We start from the raw sequence: 9169 nt of genomic DNA, 5'->3' as shown, positions 1-9169 counted from the left end.
AAGTGGAGACAAATGGGATTTCATTAAACCAAAGTGCTTCTGTGCAGCATAGGAGGCAATCAACAGAAAGAAGTGACAGCCTACAGAGTGGGAGAAAATATTTGCAAACTGTACATTTGACTAGGAATTAATACCCAGAACATATAAGGAATGCATGAACTACCAGTGTCCCCCAAAAAGGAATGCAAGAACTCCCACCTACACACACACACACACACACACACACACACAAGATAAGCCAAGACTCAAACTGCCACTCTGATATAGAATGCTGGTGTCAGAGGCAGTGACTGAACCCACTCTACCACAGCATCAAGCCTTCTACCCCTCCTCCTCCTGGCTACTCATCTTCTGATCTAGGTTCCTGCTCATGTGTCTGGGAAGCAGCAGATGATGGCTCAAGTGCTTGAGTTCTGTCATCCTTATGGGAGACCCAGATGCACTTCCTGGCTCCTGGTTTCAGCCTGGTCCAAATTTGGCCATTGTGGCCAGTTGAAGAGTGAAGCAGAGAGTGGAAGATCTCTCTTTCTCTCTTCTCTTTCTCTTTTGCTTCCCCTGCCTTTCACATCAATAAACAAATAAGTAAATAAAGCTTTAAAAATGATCAAGTAAAACATTTCTCGAAGACACACAAATTACCAATAGGTACATGAAAAAAAAGGTTCAACAGCACTAATCACCAGGGAAATGAATTCAAAAACTATAATGAGCTTGCACCCCACTCCAGATAGATTGGTTATTATCAAAAAGACAAAATAAGGGCCAGCACTGTGGTGCAGCTGGTTAAAGACTTGGTCTGCAGCGCCATCATCCCATGTGGGCACCAGTTCGAATCCTGGCTGCTCCACTTCCTATCCAGCTCTCTGCTATGGCCTGGGAGAGCAGCAGAAGATGGCCCAAGTCCTTGGGCCCCTGCACCCACATGGGAGACTCAGAAGAAGCTCCTGGCTCCTGGCTTCGGATCAGCTCAGCTCTGGCCATTGCGGCTACTTGGGGAGTCAAACAGCATATGGAAGATCTCTCTTTGTCTCTACCACTCTCTGTAACTGTCTTTCAAATAGATAAAATAAAACTTAAAAAAAAGACAAAATATAACAAGTGTTTGCAAGGATGTGGAGAAAAGGGAATCTTTGCATTTTCTAGGTGAAATGTAAATTAGTATGGTGTTGCAGAACACAGTACGAAGTTCCCTTAAAACACTACCATATGATCCAGCAATCCCACTACTGGGTATATATCCTAGAGAAATTAAACCCATCTGCCATAAAGACATGAACTCCCATGCTTATTGTTATTCTATTTACAATAGTCATGTGATAGAAAAAGCTGAAGAGTTTACCCATTAATGAATTGATAAAGAAATTGTGATACGTATACACAGTGCAATACTACTCAGCTGTAAAAAAGGATGAAACCTTTTCATTTGCAACAACATGGATGGAACTTGTGGTCATCATGTTAACTGAAATAAACCTGGCACAGAAAGATAAGTGTCATGTGATGTCACTTATATGTGGAGTCTAAGAAAAAAAAGTGATGTCATAGAATTTAAAGATGGGGAAAGGTTAACAAGTACTAGGTTATAAATAGGAGTGAGAAAGAAGTTCTACAGTTTTATTACATAGTAGGGTGATATAGATCATGTTAATGTAGTATATATCTCTGTATGGAAAATAAATTGAAAGGTAGGATTTTAGATGTTTTGAAATAAAGAAATGTGAAATGTTTAAAAAATATATATATATTTGATGTTATGCAACATATATGTATCACCCCTTAAATAATTTTATATATTTATTAATTTAAAAATAAAACCATAAAATTTACAAAGGTAAATAAGCATTATGTTGTTTTGTGGGTGGGTGTTCTGTTCACTGATTAAGACACCAGTTAGGATGTCACATCCCATATTGAAGTACTTCAGGTCAAGTCCTGGATCTGCTGCTGATCCCAGTTTTGACTAATGTGCATCCTGGGAGGCAACAGTGCTACCCACGTAGAAGATCTGAAGTGAGTTCTGGCTCCCAGTCATTTGAGGAGTGAATAAGATGTTGGAAGTGCTCACTTGCTCTCTCTCTCTCAAAATAAATAAACAGACAAATAAATAAATAAATTTTTAAAAACATTGTATTGTTTAATTTCTGCATTTGCAAATTTCCCAGTTTCATTTCTGTTGAATATTTCCCACCATTTAGCTTGGCAAAGATACTTTGTATGATTTAGAGTATTTCAGGCATGGAAAGCCAAGACACTCTGGCAAAAAAAACCAAAAACCAAAAAACAAAAAACAAAAACCTAAATGAAAGATCTCTGTGAGTGAGATCCCAGTGGAAAGAACAGGTCTTCAAAGAAGGAGGTACCTTTCTCTGAAGGGAGGAGAGAACCTCCACTTTGACTATGACCTTGTCTAAACAAGATAAGAGTCGGAGAACTCAAAAGGCTTCCATAGCCTTGGAAACTCATGACTGGTGCATAGGGTGATTACTGATGCCATAAACAGGAGTGTCAATTTGTAAAGTCAACAACAGGAATCACTGTGCACTTACTCCTCATGTAGGATCTCTGTCCTTAATGTGCTGTGCATTGAGATTTAATGCTATCACGAGTACTCAAACAATATATTTCACTTTGTGTTTCTATGGGGGTGCAAACTGTTGAAATCTTTACTTAATGTATACTAAACTGATCTTCTGTAAAAAAAAAAAAAGAAGAAGAAGAAATTATCAATTCCCAACTTGACTCTCACTGGGATTAAACATGACAATAGGTCTGATCTGATTTCATCATCATTTAAAAAATCATCTATTATTTTTCACTTTATGTTTCTGTGTGGGAGCAAACTGTTGAAATCTTTACTTAATGTATGCTAAACTGATCTTCTGTATATAAAGAGAATCGAAAATGAATCTTGATGTGAATGGAAGGGGAGAGGGAGTGGGAAAGGGGAGGGTTGCGGGTGGGAGGGACGGTATGGGGGGGAAGCCATTGTAATCCATAAGCCGTACTTTGGAAATTTATATTCATTAAATAAAAGTTAAATAATGTATTGAGATATGTTTTACCTCCTACCATATGGTCAATATTAGAGAGCATTCTATGTATGTTTCAGATGAATGTGTATTTTGCTGTTGTTGGCTCACCTTTCATGAATTTTATGCTTGTGTCAAAAGATAAACAGTTGTAAATCATTTCATATGGTGCTTTAGCTGTGAGTACTTATTGAATAAATAATAATTGGCTATCATTATTGGGTATTCTTTACGATTTAAAATAAGACACTGCCTCTCATCACCAGGAGTGTATAATTAATTCAGCTTAAATGTGAGCCTGAATTTCTGTACTTTGGTATCATGTAGTCAAATCATATGCTAGTGTTTATCAGAAGCTTATTTAGAAAGATAATGCTTTATTTGGAACATTTTCAATGCCTGAATCTTAAAAAATTGTGAAGAATATAAAAAGCTCAAAATAAATTGGTGGCTGGGGAGATTTCTTTGTTTATATTTATAATGTTAAGGAAATGGGTCTGTTCATGCCAAAACATCACACTCAGCTGAAATGATTTATGATGCTTCAAAAGGACACAATGTCTATAAAAAATTGCTGTTCTGTAGCTGTGTATACGATTTGTTTGCTGTATTAAAATATTAATATTATCCTTTGAAGGTAAAAAATCATTATTATGTCTACAGTTACAGATTCTTGACTGTTGTTAATATAGTCTATGTGTGTGGAACACAGTGTGATTGTATGTGGAGCATGAGATTGTCAGTTTTATCTTGAGCTCATCGCATTAGTGCAGCTCATCCATAAACTCGCTTAGTTGGAAAGAAAGAACTGTTCTGAGCCTTGGCTTCATTGCTTTTCTAATTCATGTTTCCTGCTGGAGATTACTGTAGATAAACTTACTGGACTTAACCTGATTACTATTTTTGCTTTTAAATAATTTAATACATTTAAATCATGACACTTCTTATGATAAAAAGCAATATTATTCTTAAGTAATATAAATATAACGTGTCAACTAATACCTACCATTTTCCAAAATACTTTATCTTAATTTAATTTTGATAATTTTGTCTTAAGCTTGATTCCATAGCCCAGATCCCTTTGTCCATTTGGTTATAACCAGAAAATGAACTTTTATCACCTCTATAGCCATTTTTATTGCATTTTGGGAATCAGATTTCTAGCTGGCTAAAGAATTGACCTAGCAGCTTTTGGTAAATGATTTATGATTGCTGATAAGTTGCTTTTGAAGAGAAAACTAACTCAAGAAAAGGATTTTATTTTTAAAATACGCTTCTTGTCTCTACCTGCACTAATAAATAACATATCTATTTTCCATGAAGATAATGGAGAACGGAATTAGGTTTGTCTGTATATTAACCTTCTCTCTTTACATACAACACGGTTTGTCTGTATATTTTACAGTGGAGAAATAGGAAAATTAACAGCTCACAAGGAGTTGTATTATTAAAATATTACTCAACCTCATATGATCAAAAAAGATTTTTAATAAGAAGTGATAAACGGTTATTTGTAACATCATAAGATAAACTATAAGATAACATTTGGGAAAATATGAAATTTTAGTACTTAATGTTTTAGCAGAGGGCACTGTCAAAGACAGTAAGACAATGGGTCAGAAAGAAAATTTTGAGAGTACAGGTGTAATTCCATTTCTGATATAACATACTGGAAATCAGTTTCTGCATATGTAGACAAAGAAGTACAGCTGGTACTATGTAGTTGGAATTTTAGTATTTTATTCCCACATGTATCAGTGTGTTGGATAAATCTCCAACTGTTCAAAATCTGTATGACATATTGTAAAAACCAAGTATAGACTAAAATTATAAATATTGCATATAAAATATAAAAAACACTCTTAATCTTTTCTTTCTAAATATAGAAAAATATTTTAAATTCAAAACTTAAAGCAGTTTACAAAATGAATAGTTATGAATCAATTTAAGTAGCAATTACTTTTATCAAGGGTGAATTAAATATCAGAATTCAACTTTTTTTTTTTGACAGGCAGAGTTAGACAGTGAGAGAGAGAGAGACAAAGAGAAAGGTCTTCCTTTTTCTGTTGGTTCACCCCCCAAGTGGCCACTACAGCCGGCACATTGCGGCTGGCGCGCTGAACCCATCGAAGCCAGGAGCCAGGTGCCTCCTCCTGGTCTCCATGTGGGTGTAGGGCCCAAGGACCTGGGCCATCCTCCACTGCACTCCCGGGCCATAGCAGAGAGCTGGCCTGGAAGAGGAGCAACTGGGACAGAATCTGGCGCCCCAACCAGGACTAGAACCTGCGGTGCTGGCACTGCAGGTGGAGGATTACCCTAGTGAGCTGCGGCGCCGGCCTCTCCTTTTTAATTCTATCAATTATTATTAGCGGACACTGGTCTTATTTATGCGACCCCTTTGACACTTAATCCTGTCTTTATGATCAATTATGAACTTAAATTGATCACTTTAACTAGTAAGATGGCATTGGTACATGCCAACTTAATGGGTTTAGAGTCCCATGGCACGTTTCTAGCTCTACTGTTTAGGGGTAAGTCTGAATGGGTGTGTGCTGAACTATAACATCACCTCCCTCTCTTATTGCCATTCTTATTTTTTTTTTGACAGGTGGAGTTAATGAGAGAGAGAGAGAGACAGAGAGAGACAGACAGAGAGAAAGGTCTTCCTTCTGTTGGTTTACCCCACAAATGGCTGCTACGGCTGGTGTGCTGCAGTGATCTGAAGCCAGGAGCCAGGTGCTTCCTCTTGGTCTCCCATGCAGGTGCAGGGCCCAAGCACTTGGGCCATCCTCCACTGCCTTCCCAGGCCACAGCAGAGAGCTGTACTGGAAGAGGAACAACCAGGACAGAATCTGGTTCCCCAATTGGGACTAGAACCCGGGGTGCTGGCACCGCAGGCGGAGGTTTAGCCAATTGAGCTGTGACGCCGGCTGCCACTCTTATTTTTAACAGGGATCAATTTTCAGTTAAATTTAAACACCTAAGAATAATCGTGTGTTAATTAAAGAGTTCAACCAATGGTATTAAGGTAGAAAAAGAAAATACTAAAAAAAATAAAATAGAAAGCTATTCCTCAACAGTCAAGACAAGGGCTTATCAGGTCATTGTTTCTCATTGTGTCAGTTTCACTTCTACACATTTCCTTTTAGGTGCTCAGTTAGTTGTCACCGATCAGGGAGAACATATGTTATTTGTCCCTTTGGGACTGGCTTATTTCACCCAGCCTATTGTTTTCTGATGTTTTCCAGATTTCTCCATTTTGTTGCAAATGACTGGATTTCATTTTTTTTACTGCTGTATAGTATTCTATAGAGGACATATCCCATAATTTCTTTATGCAGTCTTCTGTTGATGGGCAGTTAGGTTGATTCCATGTCTTAGCTATTGTGAATTGAGCTGCAATAAACACTGAGGTTCAGATAGGTCTCTTATTTGCCAATTTAATTTCCCTTGGGTAAATTCCTAGGAGTGGGATGGCTGGGTTGTATAGTAAGGCTATATTCAGGTTTCTGGGGGAATCTCCAAACTGTATTCCAATCTTCATGTTATTGTAAAGGAAACAAGTCATTCAAATTTTTGAAACAGAATTCAGTTCATAAATATCCAGGTTGATAGTCCTATTATTTCTCACTTAGAAAACAGTGTCCATAACTGTCCATAAAATGATAATTTTTTATTTTTATTTTTTATTTAATAAATATAAATTTCCAAAGTACAGTTTGTGGGTTACAATGGCTTCCCCCCATAATTTCCCTCCCACTCGCACCCCTCCCATCTCCTGCTCCCTCTCCTATTGCATTCACATCAAGATTCATTTTCAAATATCTTTATATACAGAAGATCGATTTTGTATATATTAGGTAAAGATTTCATCAGTTTGCACCCACACAGAAATACAAAGTGTAAAATACTGTTTCAGTACTAGTTATAGCATTACTTCACATTGGACAACACATTAAGGACAGATCCCGCATGAGAAGTAAGTACACAGTGACTCCTGTTGTTGACTTAACAAATTGACACTCTTGTTTATGGCGTCAGTAATCTCCCTAGGCTCTAGTCATGAGTTGCCAAGTCTATGGAAGCCTTTTGAGATCGGCGACTTCGATCTTATTCCGACAGGGTCATAGTCAAAGTGGAAGTTCTCTCCTCCCTTCAGAGAAAGGTACCTCCTTCTTTGATGGCCCGTTCTTTCCACTGGGATCTCACTTGCAGAGATCTTTCATTTAGGTCTTTTTTTTTTTGCCAGAGTGTCTTGGCTTTCCATGCCTAAAATACTCTCATGGGCTCTTCAGCCATATTCGAATGCCTTAAGGGCTGATTCTGAGGCCGGAGTGCTATTTAGGACATCTGCCATTCTGTGAGTCTGCTGTGTATCCTGCTTCCCATGATGGATCATTCTCTCCCTTTAATACCTATATCTCCAATGATGTCAAAATGTTAACAAAGTTTAATATGATTCTTCAGTAAAAGTATACCACATATACTGATTAAACAGAAATAGTTAAAATGAGTTTATTATATAGTTGATTGGTAACACTACATTTTATATGTAGCTAATGAATAACAATACAGCAGCTAATTTTAAGACATCATTCACTTGCTATATATTGGTATGCAATTAACTAAGGTTTTGTCCTGTGTTTCTTTAAGGACTGAATGCATCTTCTCATGAAATGTTACTTATTTTGAAGACAATTGAAAGAGGTGATGGGTGGTACAATTGATTTTGATAAGAGGAAGCTATCACTCTGGTAGCAGTGTAAATTGAAAACAGAATGTTGAATCCATATTAACAGGTGCTTCTTTTTGAAATACTTAGTGGTCAGATAAATGTTATTGTTTTAACTTTAACAGTGACAACACTTTTTAGCTTCTAAAGCTTGAGAGACATCAGTTATCACTATATAATTCTTCACAAGCTTCCAGTTACCTATGCCTTGTTTTCTTATTTTAGTTATCAGCTCCTTGTCACTGATACAACTTCTTTTTATAAAAACCAATGGGTAACTTTCCTGTGACAGAACATGCTCACCTACAGAAAAGTCTAGTTCATGGTTGATTTATGGGCCTCTTTGCTGCTATATACATTAGCTTTATCCTGGGATACTTAAACTTAGAGCTTGAAGATACCCTTGGGAATAAAGATGATTGTAATCTTCTTTCAAGGAAAATGTTCATAGGATTCTTTTACTTTAATGCTTCCACTGATAACCTCCTTGAAAAACAAGGAGGGGAAATAAATCTCATACAAACTTGTTCTCCTGGCCTGGTACCAGCAGGCGCTTTGCCAAATGGAGGATATTTGGATTGTGTTCTTTGTGTGGCTTTTCCAGCTGCATTTCACTCAGTTAAAGAATAATGCATTCAGTCAGCCAGTCTGAAGGATTTGGGGAGGTGTCTGTACCCTTTATATGATACAAGGGATCCAGGCTTGGTAGAAAGCCCTCCAGGGCAGTCAAACAAAGTCTATCTTCCTGAGACAGGCACTTCAAGTCCCTCCACCTGTCATCCCTGTCTCTACCATCTGTCCAAACCCTTCATGGTCCTTGTTTCTACTGTAACATTCTTTGAACCATATATCACATTTCTCTCTCTCTCTCTCTCTCTCTCTCTCTCCTACTCTCTTACTCTATGTAAAATAGCCCCTATTAATATAAAGGATTATGTCTTATATAACATTATATTCTTCATAAAACATCGCATAATACTTAGTAACCAGTATGCAACAAACCTTACATTCTCTCAGCTAATAAATTTTTATGCTTGATTGTATAATCTATATTATTTTATTTGACCCAAATATGTACTTTTTTTCCTATTCAATAATAGTTTCCACAAGGACAGACTTCATATCCTATGCTTTTTTTTTTGTATCCAGAGGACTTACACAGAAATGTTTACAAAGAAGGTGCTCAAAAAAAGATGCATTGTTTCATATGATGTGCCAGGCATTATGTTTTGTGTTTTACCTTAACAACAAACTTAAAAGTTAGATATTGCTGTCATCACCACTTTAACGGTGTAAAAACTGAAATTTAGAGACTTGTTCAAAGTCATAAGCTAGTAAATAGAGTAAATGAGATTTAAATCCAAGCTGTAAAGATCACTCATTTAACATAACAATATACCACCACTCA

Source organism: Oryctolagus cuniculus, chromosome X, assembly GCF_051225735.1.
Source record: "Oryctolagus cuniculus isolate XC-2025 breed Fujian yellow rabbit chromosome X, ASM5122573v1, whole genome shotgun sequence".
NCBI lineage: Eukaryota > Metazoa > Chordata > Mammalia > Lagomorpha > Leporidae > Oryctolagus > Oryctolagus cuniculus.
The sequence above is the reverse complement of the archived record's forward strand: the minus strand, read 5'-3'. Positions refer to the sequence as shown.